Genomic DNA, 18,220 nt, shown 5'->3' on the forward strand with positions numbered 1-18,220 from the left:
ATATATTTGTTAGCTTAAAATATCTAACATTTATTAACTACAGCAGTAGTCACACGACTGACGTTTATTCAACCCTGCTGAACTTTCTTTAACCTTTATGATCAGTTAAATATTAATGTGTCTTATTGTTTAGCTATAGGTTATCATAAGTAAACAATTACTAGAATAATTAGAATACTTCATTGTCTAGTCTAGTAATGATCATACAAAATATTTTTGTTTTTCTCCTTGCGACTTTTCCTTTTCTGAAAAAACATGTGTAACTGCCTACCTTTTAATGTATAAAAAGCTGGCTGGGAAAAATAAAATTTAGAACATAGCATCCATTCCTTGAGTTTGTGTGGCTTTGTTCTCCACCTGGCCGACGCCTACTCCATCACCTGTGACCACTAGGACCCTGCTAGGGCTGGACCCCGGCAGTGAGAGATAGGGGTTTAGTTTCATTCTGCTGCATATGGATTTCCAGTTTTCCCAGCACCATTTGTTGAACAGGCTGTCTTTTCTCCATTGCATGTTTTTGGCACCTCTGTCCAGTATGAGAAAATTGTATTTATTTGGGTTTCCAGTTTTCTCAGAACCAACTCAGTCTTAAAGAAGAATGAAACTGGGGCTGGGGAGATAACTCAGTCAGTAGAGTGCTTGCCTTATAAGCACAAGGCCCTGGGTTTGATCCCCAGCACCCCCCCCCCCACAAAAAAAAAAAAAAAAAAAGAAGAATGAAACTATGGTATTTGCAGGTAAATGGATGGAACTAGAGCATATCATGTTAAGTGAAATAAGCCAACAAACCAAAGGCCGAATGTTTTCTCTGGTAAGCGGCTGCTGATCCATAGTTGGGGGGCGGTGATAGGAAAGAATGAAGGAAATTTGGATTGTGCAGAGGGGAGTGCAGATTTCCCCTTTGGGTGCCCCTTTCGGAAAAGGTGGAGCATTTTTTCCAGAAGAGATATAATACTTTCTGTTTCAATAGTATGCCTCAGTAAATGAAAGGCTGATGCTAAGGATGTGACAACTGGTTCCTAGCACACAGGGCCACCTGGCTACATGAAATTCTGGAGCTCTGCAGTACTGGCGACTGAATCCAGAGCTCATGCATGCGAGGCTAGTACTCTGCCTCTGAGCTATATCCTGGCTCCTGCAGTTTTATGCTGGGGTTGTGCAATATATGTTTTTTTTTTTTTAAAGGTAAAACACAGGTTTTAAATTTTCTATTAGCTGCACAAAAAAGTAAAAAAAAAAAATAGGTAAAATTAATTTTGATAAAATATTTTATTTAACCTAAAAAAAAAAAAAGGAGAGAGGTGCTCAGGTCATGGGGGAATCCGTCCTCACGAACGGATTAAAGCCATTTTCTCAGGTGTGGGTTGATTATCATGAGGGGCATCTTGATAAAAAGAAAGAGTTCACCCCACTTCGTCTCTCCCTTGTGCCTGCTCATCCTCTGTCATCTTAGGATGCAGCATTCAGACCCTCACCAGATATGGCCCCTTGACCTTGGACTTTCCAGCCTCTGGAAGCATGGGCCATAGACCTCTGTTGTTTATAATCACTTTGTTGGTGGTACTCTGTTATATCAGCAGAAAATGGGCAAAGACAGAGTCTAGTAGGAGAAAACCAGCCTGGAGTGAGCATCAGCCCCGCTCCAGGGTGGAACGGCTCTCGCATCATGGGCAATGCGTGCAGGAAGTGCTGCACACTTCATTTGATTTAATCCTGAAAATCCCACTAGGCCCAGACTATGAGTCCCATCTTATAAGTGATAAAACAGACTTGAAAATTCACCTAGCACATGCTGGATCCTCAGGTGTCTTAGAGATGGGGAAAGGGCAGAGAATACTGTGTATAGCAGAAGCAAGCTGGACCACCAGAAACTGAGGCAGATTTGTTAAATAAATTGCCTAAGGCCAAGCAGCCAGTAGGGGGCAGAGTCAGGATTGGAACCCCTGCAGTCTTCCCCCGGGGTCCTTGCTGGTAATAACCATGCTGTGCTGCGTATCTGTTGTGCTCTCCAGTCTCTTTTCTTCACTGCTGCTCCTGATTGTTGAGTCATTTTATAAACTTGCATGACTCAGAGTTTGCAGGAAGTCTCGCTTCACTCACAAAGCTAAGCTAATCAGTTCCTATTCCTTCCACCCCAGATTTCTCCGTGCACTTACCTAGTCTCTTCTTTACTCTTGTCAAGGAGATATCAAGGAGATATGGTCATTATCTGATAGTGAGTCACTGGATTTTCTGTGCATTTCCCCTTACTATAAGTCAACCACCATAAATTTTTTTTTTTTTTTTTTTTTCACAAATTGGAAGGGTTCACTCTACCTGATTTCCAACCCATAGGCTCAGCTCCTAGGTCAGTGCTCACTATGCCAAGAGCATAAACTGCCGCATTTGCACAGCAGGTGGGAAATTGAATTTCTGTTGATCCCCAAGACGGGTATTCATTAAACCTGAGTATGTCTGTGTGTGTGTGTATCCTATGTAGATATGTATATAAAATGTATATATAAATAAATATGTATATTTATTTATATAAAAATGTATATATAAATAAATACATATATTTATTTTTATATAAATATCCTAAGTAAATTTCCTATGATTTTTCAAGCAAATTTAGAGATTTATAGGCTTTCCTAAAGTTTTCTTGTAGAACTACTCATTTGTATCTGGTATCATGTTTTCTATGTGGCATTTAAAATAAATATTTATTGAACTGAATTACATGAAATAGATCTCAACTTGTCAACCTCAAACACAGAAACAACCACATCGATGCGTATTTTCTATTCTTTGTCTTGTTCCAAAAAGGGGCTTTAAGGTGGCCAAAAGATCTAAGTTCCAAGCCTCAGTAGAGAAAAATCTCTTTCTCACTGAATTCAGTGTAAACTCACAATTTTTTAAAGAAATTTTATTGGAATAGAAAGTGAAAAAACAGAATCAGCCTTTAGAAATCAACTAAAAGACCTGAAGTTGAATTCTTGGACAGTTGTCACATTCTTTATCAGAGTGGTTCTGTGATGAAGAACGCTTCCTTCACAAAAGTCATTAGTAAGGGGGGCCAGAAACACATGCAATTCCGGTAGGGCTGACCATGGGCCTCACGTGGACTTGGGGATCATGGCAGGATTCTGGGAGACAGGACATGGTTTAGCAAACACCCTGGAGGGGATTCTGACGTCTCCACCTCTGTGATCCCAATCCCATTTGTACCCTAAGATATCGAGGTCTTCTCCAGCATGAGCTCTGTCTCTCTGGCCACCGGACGCCGGTTCCTCTGTTTATCCTTCCTTTGCGTAGGGGAGCAGGCTTCAGAGCTAAACTGCCTGGATTGCAGTCATGGCTGTCACGTTACCTTTCTGTGTCTCCCTTCCGCTGATAGGCATTGTTTGCCAGAAGTCATCTCTCCTTCCTGTTAACAGAGCACGGATCGTTTTTGATACCGGTGTGACATCCCTTGACCTCAAGTGACCTTCCATCCTATTCCAGCCCCAGGCTATGATCATGATTGGCTAAAAATACTCACAGAAATTTCATCCTTTTTGGTCAGCTGAGGTGAGGTGGGAGCAGAATCCATTCCAAGTCTGAGGCAGATGCTTGGTGGTTGGAAACCCACCCTGTTCTTCGACTGTATGCTGACAGGGTCTGGGAGGTGCACCAACCATCCTTTGGCTTGGAAAGGAAAGTCCGCATGCCAAGGGAGGAGTGGAAAACAGGAAGAGCCTGGTAATTGTTTAATTATATCGGGCAGCGTCTGCACCAGCTCTGGACTTTGGACCCAGTTCAGCGAGAAAAACAAACAGTTCATTTGTCAAGCCCTGGTCAATTTTTTGTTATTTGTAGCTGAATGCATGATTATCTGATATGCTTACTTTCTCATTTTTAAAGGAAGGATAAAAATAGTACCAATCAGAAAGGAGGGAGTAAAATAATCTCTGTTCACAGATGACATGATCGCATATGCAGAAAGCCCTAAAGACTCCATTGTGAAACCCAAACTGTTCGAGCTCAAAACCAAATTCAGCAAATTACAGGATACAAAGTCAATGCACAGAAATCAGTTGTGTTTTTTACATTAACAACAAAATTAAGAAAAAGTTCTATTATGATAGTATTGAAAGGAATAAAATATTTAACAATAACCAGTGAGGAGAAAGACCTATACATAACTATAAAACATTGCTGGAAGACATTAAAAAGAACTCTTAAATAAATAGAAACCCTGTGTTTAGAGACTGGAAGACTTGATATTATTAAGATGCTGTTACTACCCAAAGCAATCTGTAGATGTAACGCCATTTCTAGCAAAATCCCAGTTATTCTTTTTTCAGAACCCATCCTAAAATTCATATGGAATCTCAAGGGACCTCAAATAGACAACATAATCTTAGAAAGAACAAATTTGAGGGCTCATACTTCTTAATTTCAAAACTTAGTGTAAAGTGACACTAATCATCAGTATTTTACTAGCATAATGAGAGTGATATAGAACAGGAAGCCCAGACACAATCCCTTGTATATATGGTCAAATGCTTATGCATGAAAAGGTGCCAAGACTGTTTCATGGTGAAGAGACAAACTTCTCAAACAATAGGGCTAAAAAAACTGGATGTCCAGGTACAAAAGAATGAAGATAGACCAAAAGTTAACTCAAAATATATTAAAGACCTAAATGTAAGACCCCAAATTAAAATACTTCTAGTAGAAAACATAGAGCGGGGGAATCTTCATGATATTGGATTGGGCAATGATTTTTTTGGAGAGGATATGACACCAAAAACCTGGACGGCAAAAGAAGAAATAGATAAATTGTACTTCGGCAAAACTAAAAACTCAAGTGCATCAAAGAACATAATCACTAGAGTCAACAGAACTCATTGAATGGGAGAAAATATAGTACTTGCAAATCACATATCTATGATGGATTAATATCCAGAATGCTTAATGAATCCTTCAACTCAACAACAAAAACCATCAACTCAATTTAAAAATGGACCTAAATAAATTCAATGGATGCTAATTAACTAACTTAATCAAAGGACATTTCTCTAATGAAACTACCCAAATAGCCAATAAGTGTATGAGGAAAGATTCAACATCACTAATCATTAGGAAATGCAGATCCAAACCACAGTGAGATAGCACTTCACAACCAGCTAGGGAACGTGAGTGTACTTGATGTCACTGAATGGAGTAAATGGTTTCATAAAAGGTTAAAATGGGATGTTTCATAATCCATACATTTTACCACAATAAGAAAGGAATAAAAAGAAACTCAAGGGAGCTGGAAGAGGAGTGCAGTCGTTCCTGTGCGGCGTGGGCACCTGGTTGCCGTCATTACCGTTATCGCTGCAGGTCTTAGAATCGGGTCCCTCAATGCCCTGCCCTCCTGTGCCCTGCTTTGGGGAATGAAGTTCTGATACTTCTAGGCTAAGCCCCTTCTCGCCCTGAACCAATGTTAACAAGCTGGAAAGAGGGTCCCGTTCCCGGATATGTCTCGTGGGGGTCCCTGGGTCCAGAGTCCTCTTCACACCCTAACTTGGGGCTGACTCTGACCTTGAGCCGTCAGGTAACACATTGCCTTTGGCAACCTTCCACATACGGATACGCGGCAAGGGAGACAGACCCCCTGTCCTCCAGGAATTTAGTTTCTAACTGAGAAAGACAGCAGTGATCATGGAACTGAATAAATACAAAAGACAATTTCAGGCAATAAAGATGAAATAGGGATTGTGATGCCCAGCGAGGAGAGGGTGTGTTTAAGTGGGCCGGACTCTGAGCATGACATCTGAGTCAGGATTTGAATAGAGGAGACGCAGCCATGGAAGCTGTGCTGTTCGAGGTGGAGGGATCTGAGGTGGGAATGAGCGCCGAGGGTTTGCGGGATGAGCGCTGGAGGAAGAGAATGCAGGTCGAGGGGGAAGTGCTCAGAGCTCGTGGGCCCCGAAGGTCATGGTCAGATCACAGATTTTGAACTAAAGGTGACATTAAACCATTGGGAGTTTCTGGGAAGAGGAGTGAGGAGTCTGACCATTCATCGGGCTGCTGTGTGGAGCACAGCTGTGTGAGGGTCAGGGTGGAGGCAGGGGAACCAGTTGGGAGGCTGGTCAGAAATCATGGCTTTGACTTTGGTGGTAGGAGCCCAGGTGGAACAAGGGTTGTGGTTGTATTTTGGAGGTGGAGTTGGTAACGTCTACTCCCGGGGAGGGAGAAATCAGAGCAAACTCTGGGTGTTTGGTCTGAGCAATTGAGGGCTGGATGGTGCTATTTACTGAAAGTGGGAGATGGCGTGAGGAAGCAGGTATGGGCTGGTCAGGGAAGGGAAGAGTCAAGGGTTTTGTTTTGGATCTATAAAATTGGAATGCCTACTAGATTTCCAAAATGATATGGGATTCTGGGATTGAGAATCATAAGCATTGAGATGGTATTTGAAGTCAAGGGATTGGCAAGAATATAGAGAGAGGGTTAAAGACAGAGGCTTGGGTCAGCTGAAAGACAGAGGTCTGCAGAGGGAAGAGGCAAAATAAAGAGACTGAAATGGCTTTGAGTTAGGAGAAAATCCAGGTGACTCGGATCTTAACAGAAGCTCAGAGAAGACTCAAGAATAGGGAATGGCCAACTGCTGCAAATGTGGCTGAGAGATTAAGAGGGAATGGCAAAAGGACCACTGGCTTGACCTAGATGTGGAATCTACTTCTTGATGATGACCTTGGTAATGAAGATGTGGTGGAGATAACAGTCCAACTGACTGAGCTGAATGAAGAAGGTGTGGGAAAGTAAGGATATTAGAGATACCGAAGTTCCCACAGAGAAGGGCTTTGTGGCTGATTGACCATGAAGGTGGAGATGAGAGATGCTAAGATTACTTCTGTGATCATGGTCTGTGCAACTGGGTGGATGGAGGTATCGGTCATGGAAGGTGGCTGGTTGGTCAGGCTGTTGGGAGACTGAGGATTGAGAGGGTGAGTGCAGTGTTTCACGCTTCTACCCAGGGCCCTTTGTAAATTGGTGTAAACCAAAGAAATCCTTCCTTTCTGGTGGGCTAGGAGACTTGGCTTGATCATTAGTTAACAAAGATTAATTTTACCAGAAACCCATATAAGAGCCCAACAATTTACAGGAGTTTCAATTTGGGCTTATCTTTAAAATGGCGAACAGTGAAAGGCCAACATCAGCTCTTAAATCCACTCTGCTGCAGCATTTTTAGGATTGAGAAGTCATTACTTAATCATTAAATGAAACGTTCTCTAGAGCCAGCAGTTTTCTTTGAATTTTCTTTAGAAAATAGCCATTAGGGTATGCTGTTTTCCATTGTTCAAATGAATCAGCCTCAATTTATAGACTTACTACTGGGAATTATTCCAGAATTACTTATCCCAAATAAGTTATTAAACATATTTAAACCATGAAATAAAATTTGATTTTTAATGTTTCATCCAGAAAAATGGAAAAATTGGCCCCCATGATAATTTTTAACATAAAAACTATCTCATCCTTTACCCCCATTTTTGGAGTTTGTCAATTTCACAAGTGTTTGCTGCCTTTAAACACTATGGGTTTACTGCTTTTAAAACAAACTAGAGAATAAAGAAGTTGAATCAGAATCTCTTATGTTTAAAAAAACTGGAAGAGAATTTCAAAATAATTCTAATGTTTTCTGGCACTAATATGACAAAATCTAAAGAAAAAAATTCAAAATTATCAGTATCCCTGGAAAGGAGGAAAATTTAGTTTCCATCTTGCTGATGACTGTAAATTTCTTTATCATCAATTCTTGGGCCGGAGTTGTAGTTCAGTGGTAGAGAGCTTGCCTAGCATGCACAAGGCACTGATTTCCATCCCCAGCACTACAAACAAAACAAACGTTTGTTCATGTGTGAGGTACTCCATTTTATTAAATTGTTATAGAGGAAATCATTTTAAAGAAAGAACAAGCAACTAGTGGAGAAGGCAGCTGTTTTCTTTCTGGAGTCTGAAGGGTTCTCTCTGTTATGATCACATTCTGAGAAATCCAGGGTTAAAACCTGATGTTCATTTTGATTTCTGCTTCTCTGCTTTCAATATCATCACACACCTTCACTGATCAAAGCCTTCTTTGAAAATTGTCTTCTTAAAACCAGATTATAAATTTATAGAGAACCAAAGTTTATGTAAGAAATACCTTCTATTACTTCTCCAGTCACCCAGTTCCTGTCCCAGAGTCTGTCAATGCTTTTGGTCGATCATATATTCCTCCCTCCTGATATTTTATGCATTCACATGCAAATACATACACAAAAGCACCTATATACATATCTCAATTCCTTTTTTAAAAATAACCTTACATTTTAAAATAGTTTATGAATCACAAAAATGTGCAAAACTGGTACAGAGAGTTCCTGTGAGCTCTTCACCCGGCTTCATTAGCATCGTACATCGTCAAAACCTAGGAAAATGTCGTTGGTATTATTGGTGTCAAATGCAGACTTTATTCTATCTGTCCCTTGTCATCCTTCCTACCTCCCCCCAAATAATAGCATATCACCCTAACTTGTTGCTTGTCTTTTGGAAAATGGAATTTCATGGTATTTTCTCAACTTCCTGGGTTTTTTTTTTTTATTTAGAACAATTTACATACACAACATTTGTAAAAACTGTCCTCAATGTTTTTCTAGGACCATGAAATAGGAATTCTACTTTTGTTTCTCAGAGATGGCTACTCAGTTGTCCCCACCTTAATACTCAAATAATTTACCTTTTCCTTCCTTCTTTGAAATGCCACCTTCATCACAGGCTGGATTTTCATATCATTTTAGCTCATTTTATGGACTTTCTGCGGTACTGCATTATTATGTGTCTCATTGTACCAGTACTTGTAAAATGACATTTGTTACAAACTTATTGTAGCTTTGTAATGTGTTTTCATATTTCCCCGAAACTTGAAATGGTTTCCAGTGACCTACCTGTAATCTTGGGTGCTTCTCCGCACCACACGACCTCACCACACGGCTTGTTCTCCATTGCCTCGCTTCCGAGTCCTTTCTCATTTCGTTCTCCTGTTTGAAAGGCGCTCTCCATTTCTTTTTGTGTAAATTCCATTGTGATTTTGGATTGTGGTCATTGCTGAGGGAGCGCTCTGCAGTTCGGAGCTGGAAAGGTACATATGGGGACAGGTTGATCAAGGTGAATACATTTTAGTTTAGTTGATGATGAGGAATTCAGAGAATATGCTAGGTTTAGAGGAGCAAGCAAATATCACTGACTGGTACCAGACCAGAAGTTCGCAGTTACAAGTTGACAAAGTCTGAGAATCAGGAAAGAAAGGTCATATATTCACACACGTGGATTCTTTAGGTCATGATACCACCCAGCAGAGCTCGAGATCTTGAACTAGGTATTGGGGTAGAAGGTTCTAAGCGAGTTGCTTCTGGTATGTGGGTAAATCTCTAGTCACGTGGGCTCAAGCCTCAATCAAATGTGTATGTGTATGTGTGTGTTGCTGGGAATCGAGCCTAGCATGTTGTGGAAGGCTCTACAAATGTGCTATGTCCCAGCCCCTTCATTGAGATGATCTTAAGCAACCAACAGGTTTTTAGGACAGAGAGAAACAAGAGAGTTAAGGGTCTACAAGAGTGGGTGCTTATAATGGTGGACCTTGGCATTCAGGCCAGTTAGAGAGTTGAATGATGATGTGGGAAGTGGGGCAGGAGAAGAGGAGGGATGATGGGCCAGGGCACTGGAACTGCCGAGGGAGACAAGTCATTGCTATACTTAAGAAAGAGTCAGAGCTGGGTGCAATGGCACAGGCCTGTAATCCCAGCAGCTCAGGAGGCTGAGGCAGGAGGACCATGAGCTCAAGACCAGACTCACAACTTAATGAGGCCCTAAGCAACTCAGCAAGACCCCATCTCTAACTGGAATATTAAAAAAAAAAAGGCTGCGGATGTGGTTCCAAGAATGAGTTGGAAGCATAGGAGGTGGTCAGAGAGAGGGCAGAGGGCCTCATACTGAGACGTGGCGGTTGTAGCAGAGAATACACAAAATTCACTTTGTGTCCTGGGACCCAGTGATACTACATTTCCAGCTCTTGACATTTGGTGGGGCTTTGTGACTGAAGGAGTTAAAATTTAAGTGCCCATAATTAAAGCACAGAATCTGTAGTCTAGCAAATGAACTTAGGAAAAGAAACAAAGAGGGACAGGCCTGAGGCCTGAACATACCTAAACAAGCCTAAAATAAGACTGCCAAATCATCAAAAACTAACTGGCCATGGAGGATAAACAATCTCCACAAGGCTGTGGACCATCTGGTGTCACCCACTTTCCCCCTTCTTCCCTTTTCTTTAAGGTTAACTTGACCGCCTGCTAACCAAAATAAACTGCCCTACCACATTGCTGGAATGTCAATTTGCACGTACTACTGGCTGATGTAATCAATGTAGTCATGTGCCCGCTTATGTTTGAATCAGCCAATTATGTGTACCCGCGCCAAACTCCCTAACTTTTCCTATATAAACCCCTGATTTCTGAGCCTCGTGGTCAACTCCTCTATCTCCTGCGTGAGATACATGTTGGCCCGGAGCTTCGTTATTAAAGTGCCTAGTGCTTTTGCATCAAGCCGGTCTCTTGTGTTTCCTGGAGCGCTCCATCCTGAGACTCGAGTAAGGGTCTTCCTTTTGGGGGGTCCTACATGACTAAGTCCTGGCCACTGGAACTCAGGCAAGAGAGATGGATTCCCCTTTCAGATCTGGCCCATCAAAACTCCTGCATGATTCTTCCCATTTTCTCGCCTGCATCTGTTGAAGGTAGGGAATGCCAGAGGTTTGTCTGTAGAGGGTCTTGAGGACCTAGGGGGAAGGCACGGTCACAACTGGAGGGGATCTGGCCCTTGACCATCCTCATTAAGCTTTATACACCCAGCTGCTCAGATCTGGAAGCAGCTAGTGTTCCATTAATCAGTCCTGAAATTATGCAGAGGCTGGTAATGATGAGGCATGGGGGTAAGCATGTGTTTATACGGGTTTATCTGATCCAGCCAGGGACATGGAAGGATACTGAAATGTATCGGAGTCTCTTAGAGGCAGGGAAATGTGGAATGGAAAACTCCAGAAAATAAGCCTGCTGGCGTCCCTGGAGTGTTATTTTAGACTGAGGAACTTTTAGCCCAGAGCATGCACTGCTGCGGTGGCTGAGGGAAGAGGGATGGAAGCCACCCTTCAAATGTGGGGTGCGATTTCCAGAAGGTGGGAGATCATCTCTCGATAGTGTCTCGAAAAAGGAGGCATCTTAGAAATAATAGGGAACTGGAGGCCAGGGGAGCAAGACTGGGAACAGGTTGAGTCCCTAGGGGAGCCCCTGCGAAGGGTTGACGTGCTTTACTTTTTCTTTGGTTTGTGGGAAAAATAATATTTAGTAGACAACTTATTTTAAAGAAACTATTTTATTTATTATCAGCTATTTTAAATATTTGATGCTTCTCTTAGTAAAGTCTACTTTTTTTTTTTCTGAGTTGGTATTAAGAACGGAAGAAAACTAAAACTTCCTATTGATAGGCACTTCCTGATCCTGGCAAGGGGTGTTAGCTTTCCCTTACTGTGACAAAATACATGAGATGATCAACTTAAAAAGAAGAAAGTTTTATTTGGGCTCATAATTTTGGTACTTTCAGCCCATGGTTGTTGACCCTGTTGCTTTGAGCCTGAGGTAGCACATTACATTGTGGTGGGAATGTGTAGTGGAGGAGGACCGTTTAGCTGGTGGCAGCCAGGTGGGAAGCAAATAAAGAGACAGGAAGAGACCAGGCTCCCATATCCCCTTCGAGGGCACCCCAGTGATCTAACTTCCTTCCACTAGGCACCCCCTCCCAAAAGTTCCACCACTTCCCAAGAGCACAGGCCGGGCAAAGCCTTCAACACACTTATCCAAATCAGCATGTGGCAATTACCTGTGGTGGGGTGTTGGGTGTTGCAAATAAATCATTGCTCTGAACTCCATAGCCTTGTATAGCAGACTGCAGTTTCTGGGAATCTTGCCGCCCAATGGTGGTGGCTGTTAATGGGGCAGATTCCAGGCCTGGCGTGGGATTTATGGGTTTCATAACTTTGAATTCTGCAGCCTGGGGTGGAAGAAATATGGGCATGCTCAATAGCCTTGAGGCACCAGCTGTTGGAAGCAAGAGGAGATACCGCACAAGTGGTCTCGCTTCTTCTTCTTCTTTTTTTTTTTTTTTTTTTTGCGGTGCTGGGGATTGAACCCAGGGCCTTGTGCTTGGGAGGCAAGCACTCTACCAACTGAGCTATCTCCCCAACCCCAGCCTCTCACTTCTTATCTTAACCTTCTCTCACAATAAATCCCTTTGATGAGCTTCCCTATGAATAAAGGTTGGTGGGCATTTTCCTCTTTGTTGGGGATCAGACCCATCAGGTCTGATTCACCCACCAGACCCCTGTTAAACTCTTTTTCATGTCTTTTGTCTTTATTCTTGACTATTACCTCAGACCTTTAATTTCTCAGCTGGTTCACAACCTCCGTGCAGTTATTGCTCTCTCATTGTGCAGGATGCAAGGAGAGAGGGGGCCATGGGAAGTAGAGTTCTTGAATTATGGTCTGTGATCAGCACAAAATGAACAAGGAACCACAGTGATTGAGTGACAGTGTGATGTCCATGAAATTTGGAGGCACAGGGATCAGGAGACCCTATGAGAAGGGATGTCATTCACACCTTCCCCCTGCCCAAATGTGTAGAAAAAAATGCATAATGCACATACACAAAACCTATGGGATTAAAAATGGGAAGAAATTAATGTTCCATCTTGTACATTTCCAAATTGTCTGAACTAGATGCAAAAAATGTAATACCATACTTTGATATTAATGAGATCTTTCATATGTGAGCTAAATCATGGAGAACCCAGATTCACGGAGGCAGAAAGTGGAATGGTGGTTTCCAGGAGCTGGGGAAGGGGGAAAGGAAAGTTGTTTTGTAATGGTAAGGAGTTCTGCAAGATGAGAAACTTCTGGAATTTGGATGCCTGACAATGTCAATGTACTTGACACTTCAGAACCCTTGCAAACTGATTAAGATGATAAATTTATGTTGCATATATATATATATATATACATATATATATATATTTTGCCACAACTTTGAAAAAGGTAAAAGGATTCTTAAAAGATTTTGAGAGGCAGAATCCAATTCACCATTAAAATGTAGCCTAGATCCAGAAAAGTCTCTAAAATACTTACTGCCCATATGTGGTCAAGCCCTGAAAATTCATGAACATCTGAAAAATTTAAACCTCTTACTGCTCAATGGATGAAAAGAGAGCCAGTGAAAATATTCATGTCCATTTTTCATGAGAATGCCTTTTGATATCGACCCCAGTTTTAGATTGTGAAAGAAAAAAATCTAAAATTTGTTGTCATTATTCTCCATCAAAATCCTGGAATAATTAATACAGATAAGCTCTGATGGCAATAAATTTATTGTTACGAGTAATCTGCCAGATAGACTTCTGGGCAAAGAATATTATCAGGGATAAAAAAAAGATAAAAGTTTACTTTGTAATACTAAAGGGACCAAATAATCAAAAGGAGAGTAGCACTCAAGGATTTTTTTTTTTTTTTAACATTTTTGGTACTGGATATTGAACCCAGGGGTGCTTTACCACTGAGCTACATCCTCAGTTATTTTTTAGTTCTTATTTTGAGGCAGAGTCTCTCTAAGTTGCTTTAGGGTCTTGCTAAATTGCTGAGGTTGGGCTCAAACTTGCAATTATCCTGCATTAGCCTCCCAAGTCACTAGGACTATAGGCATGTGCCATTGCTCCCTGAACCCATGGGTGTTTTCAAGGGTCCTAGGTCTACCCCTAGAATTCTAATTGGAAGCCACCAATAAAACCACCAGAGTTGGGGTGGGATTAGTTCTTGTATAGTAAGAGACACTAAATAGAAAGAAAATGCCAATTACATAGATATTTGGGTTTGACTAGTCCAAGGAAAGGTACAGAGACAATATTTAGAGTATTCGATATTAGGATTGTTCTGGCAAGTGCAGGGGATACCTTCAGCAAATCTGTATGACATCTTTCTGACATCCACGTGTGTTTTCTATTGGCATCTGTGACAGTATACAAGCTGTCAATTACAACCCTAAAATAATGTTTTTTAATTAATTAACTAATTCATGGACAAAACAGATCAACTGCTTTACGATAGGAAAAATATGGTTGGTAAGTGATGTGCATTTGACAAAGGCAGTGGGTTTTTTCAAAATAAATGTCTGTTTCTTTATTTTGACAAAAGACAATATGCTTTCTGCTGCTCCCTGTTAAGGGGAATACATAAGTGTATGGTGAAAGCATTTTATTGGGTCTATTTCCACATTTGTCTATTGGCAGTTACATAGTGTTATTTCTGTACTAATGTCTCTGCTTTTCATGTGCATTCACATAAACTATCCAAAGTTTTCCAACTCCTCCAAGTGTGAGAAAGCAATGTGCTTAGCATTGTGTGGACTTAGTGCCTTTGCGTTCGATGTGATTACTGTCCCAGGGGAGTATGGTATATACAAACCAGGGTATGCTAAAGAAGTAATTTTCACCATTTTTGAGTTCTAGTTTGCAAGAATGATTTGGAGTCTAGCTTTGTATTAACTTAAGATTTCATGGGTCTTTGGGGAAAAATAATGAGATGTTTGGAACTGAGGGCTGAACATGGAAACATTTGCTTTCTTTTACAAATACTTTCTCATTCTTTCTCTCTTCCTATAAATAACTCTCCTTGTTCCAAAATAGACTTACTATTTGCCCTTGAAAAATTCGTACTGAAAGCTTGATTTGCTGAAACAAAACTTTTCCTTAGAAAAATAAAATGCCTAGCAAACTTTTCCAACTAGTGTAATTTCCATCCTTTCTGAATAATAATGTATTTTTGGCAAAATCTTCTCTTTTACTCATTGATCACCTGTTGTCTTTGCATTATTACAGGATTGTAATAATGCCCTGATTTCAACCACACTTCCTGAAGGAATTTTTATCCTGAGATTTCTCTGTATGGTAGTTTCTTTGACCTCTAGAAGGATTTTGGGTCAATAGTCCAGCATGGAGCAAGACAAGAGAGCAAAAATGTGTAAAAGCTGGTATCTTAAAGTATAACCTACAGAGTAGAAAATTCTTGTTTCTTTGGATAGTAGTAGCAAATTTTGCTATTGAGGAATGCTGAGGAATCTTCCATTTGGGGTTTGACACAGCATATTTCATTAAGATTAGTACCAAAATGATAAATGATACACTTCTCAATTAATACTCAATTATTGGTTACCTGACAATAAAAACTTAAACTTTCTAGTAGGAAACAAAAACCATAAAATTTTAGCTTGGTTTATGGATCTTTTTATTCAAGAAAGTGAGAGAAAGTATTTTGTGTACTGGAAGCACAGCCGTGGGTAGGAATGTATCTTTCTAGTCTGCTGTCCCTATAAAAGTGATTTTAAGGCTTTCCTTCCCTGTCGCTGGACTATAATATTTCTGCCTCCAAACTTTAATATGAGTTTTTCCCCTCATTATCTCTTATTTCCTTTATTACCTGCTGTGTAGACAAGTACTAGCAGGTGTCAACATTGCTTGAGGCCTGGCACTTACAGAATAATGGCAAGAACTTGCATTTTGAGAGAAGGCTCAATTCCTTTAACTGAGAAATTAAACTAATGGGCTTTTATCTCATTTGCCTGGTGCAATGGTCCCTGAAACTGGCTGATGATCAGAATCCCTTGGGAAGCATTTAACATGTTTTTCACTGTTGATTAATTAGTTTCAATTATACAAGTAGCACATGCTTTTGGTTAAAGTAATTTTAATAGTGCAAAGGGATGAAAAGTACAAAGTGAATCTCTTCTCCTCTTTTCACTTTCTAGAATAACCCCATTGTTATTATATTATGTGTCTTGCCTTCCAAAAACTGTTATGTAACACCTCATATTCAAATATGCAAGTATGATATTCTGTATATATAACTTGCTTTTCTAAACCAGCTCCCTGTTCACGTAGCACTCACAGCTCCTTTCCATTCTTTCAAAGGGATGCTGATTTTTCATTTAAGTGATTTTAATTCAGTGGATTAGGTGAGGTCCAGGAATTTGTGCTTTTTAAAGACTCCCCCACCCCCCATCATGGTTTCTGAGGTGTCAGCCAGATTTCTGTCTCAGTCACAAGAAATCTGAGAAGCCAACTGAAAGGAGGAAATGTTTACTTAGGTTCATGGTTTCAGAGGTCTCAGACCCTGGTTGCATAGCCCCATTGCTTTCGGGCACCTGGCAAAACAGTACAAAATGGCGGAAGCTTGTGGCAAAGGAAACTGCCCACCACATAGCAGCTGGGAAGCAAAATGAGAGAAACAGGAAGGGGGCTGTGGTCCCAATATCCCCTTCAAGGACACCCCCCAATGATCTAACTTCCTTCCACTAGACTCCATCTCTTAAAGTTCCCAACACCACCTCAGTCACAGACTGGTGACCAAGCCTTTAGCATTTAAGATCCAAACTGTAACACTTCTGTAGGTTTGTCTGTGAATGAGCTTTTGGAATTACTATTGCAGTTCATGTGGCAAAACGTGTTTGAAGACATATCATTTCTATGTTTAGACGAAACTCTTCTTCGTCAAGAATTGGATGCTATATTTTCCCTCCTTCTTGTTTAATAAAAATGAGAAATTCAATACACAATTGTCCCCAAAGAGATTTAAAAAAAGACAATAAAATTCTACTGTGCACACACACACATACACACAATCCACGTGGAAGAAAAGTTACCTTGGCAACTATCCGCAAATACGGAAGATCATATAATTTGTCATAAGAATAAGGCAATAAGAATGTCAGAATGAAACAATCTAAACATGGTGCTTACAAGTTTGCAGGAGGAGCCCAGAAGAAATTCCTGATGTTCATAGATAAATAATTACTAAGTAATTGAGGTTAAATAGATTTTTTTTTTTCAAGCTAACAGAGTGTTCTTCTCTCACAAATTGTCTCTACTCTGGACTTGGGTCCTGGTGAATTGCCTTCACTATTTTTTCCTGTCAAGGGACATTGTTTTTGAAAAGACCTAGCTAGAGCTGTGGCAGGAGGTTTTGGACAGTCTTCCAAGAAACAACCACAGCTCAATAAGCCTGTCAGGGAGCTTCTCTGGGACTTCCATGTTAGTAGCTTGTCATCCACTAGCAGTGAAATGACGTTTTCTACAGGGTAAATCTCAGCAAGTCCAGCCTGGCCAAGAGCACTGATTTAAGTAATATGGGTTAGAGTCCCTTTTCTCCCTTGGGAAGGATTATGAGTGGCATTGGGGAGGCGGCTTCAGAATACTGGGTCCACTATGTTCCTTAGTTAGCTGGGAGGACCTGCCCCTCCCACCCAAACATCTCTTTGCTGCCTGACAAGTGGCAGAGATAAAGCACAACCAAGGCACAAAGTTTATTTTAACCACGTTATTTTCTAAAATGAAAAAAAAAAAAAAGAACAAAATTCAAAAAGACTTCATTTCAGCGAATATTTTGCTATCAATATATAGGAACAACTGGAATAGAAGCTGACTAGTTTCAAGGAACTTTCTCAGAGATTCCAGTTTGGTTCTTATCAGCCAGGGGACTATTTTATTTTGGACACTATCCCTTTAAAAAGTCAAATTGCATGAAAATGCATATTGTAACTATGACCCCTATTAAGGAACTGGATGTTTTAATTTGTATTTTTAGATTGGTTTCTGAAGGGTTTGCTAATTAATATATTTATTAGTTACTATAACAGTTACATTTCTTCAGTCACAGCAATGCACTTAGATTAGTTTAGGAAAAATGGGATATATTAGAAGGAAATCGGCACAGCTTTGAGGTTCTCTGGAAAGGAGTAACAAGGAAAGCTCTGGAAAGTCCATGAACAAGACCTTTTGGGGCATTGCCATCAGGATGACTTGGCTCCAACTATTTTCCATCTTTGTGTCACTCTGCTCAAGATTCAGATTTATCGTAGCGAAGGGGATTGGCCTACGGGGCCAGAGCATGCCCTGGGATCAGAGCAATCCTTCAGCTTGGTGCACCATCTTGTCTCAAAAATCTCATCAGAAGCACATTGAAAAGTGGGAGGTGAACAGAAAAGCTGGGTTATTGTGACAAGAAGATGAGAAAAGAAATGCACAGCAGGCAAAACCCAGAGTAGTCGACGCCATTACTTAGAATATCCAGTGGGTGATTTCAGC

The sequence above is a fragment of the Sciurus vulgaris genome (assembly GCF_902686455.1).
Source record: "Sciurus vulgaris genome assembly, chromosome: 5".
Taxonomy (NCBI): Eukaryota; Metazoa; Chordata; class Mammalia; order Rodentia; family Sciuridae; genus Sciurus; species Sciurus vulgaris.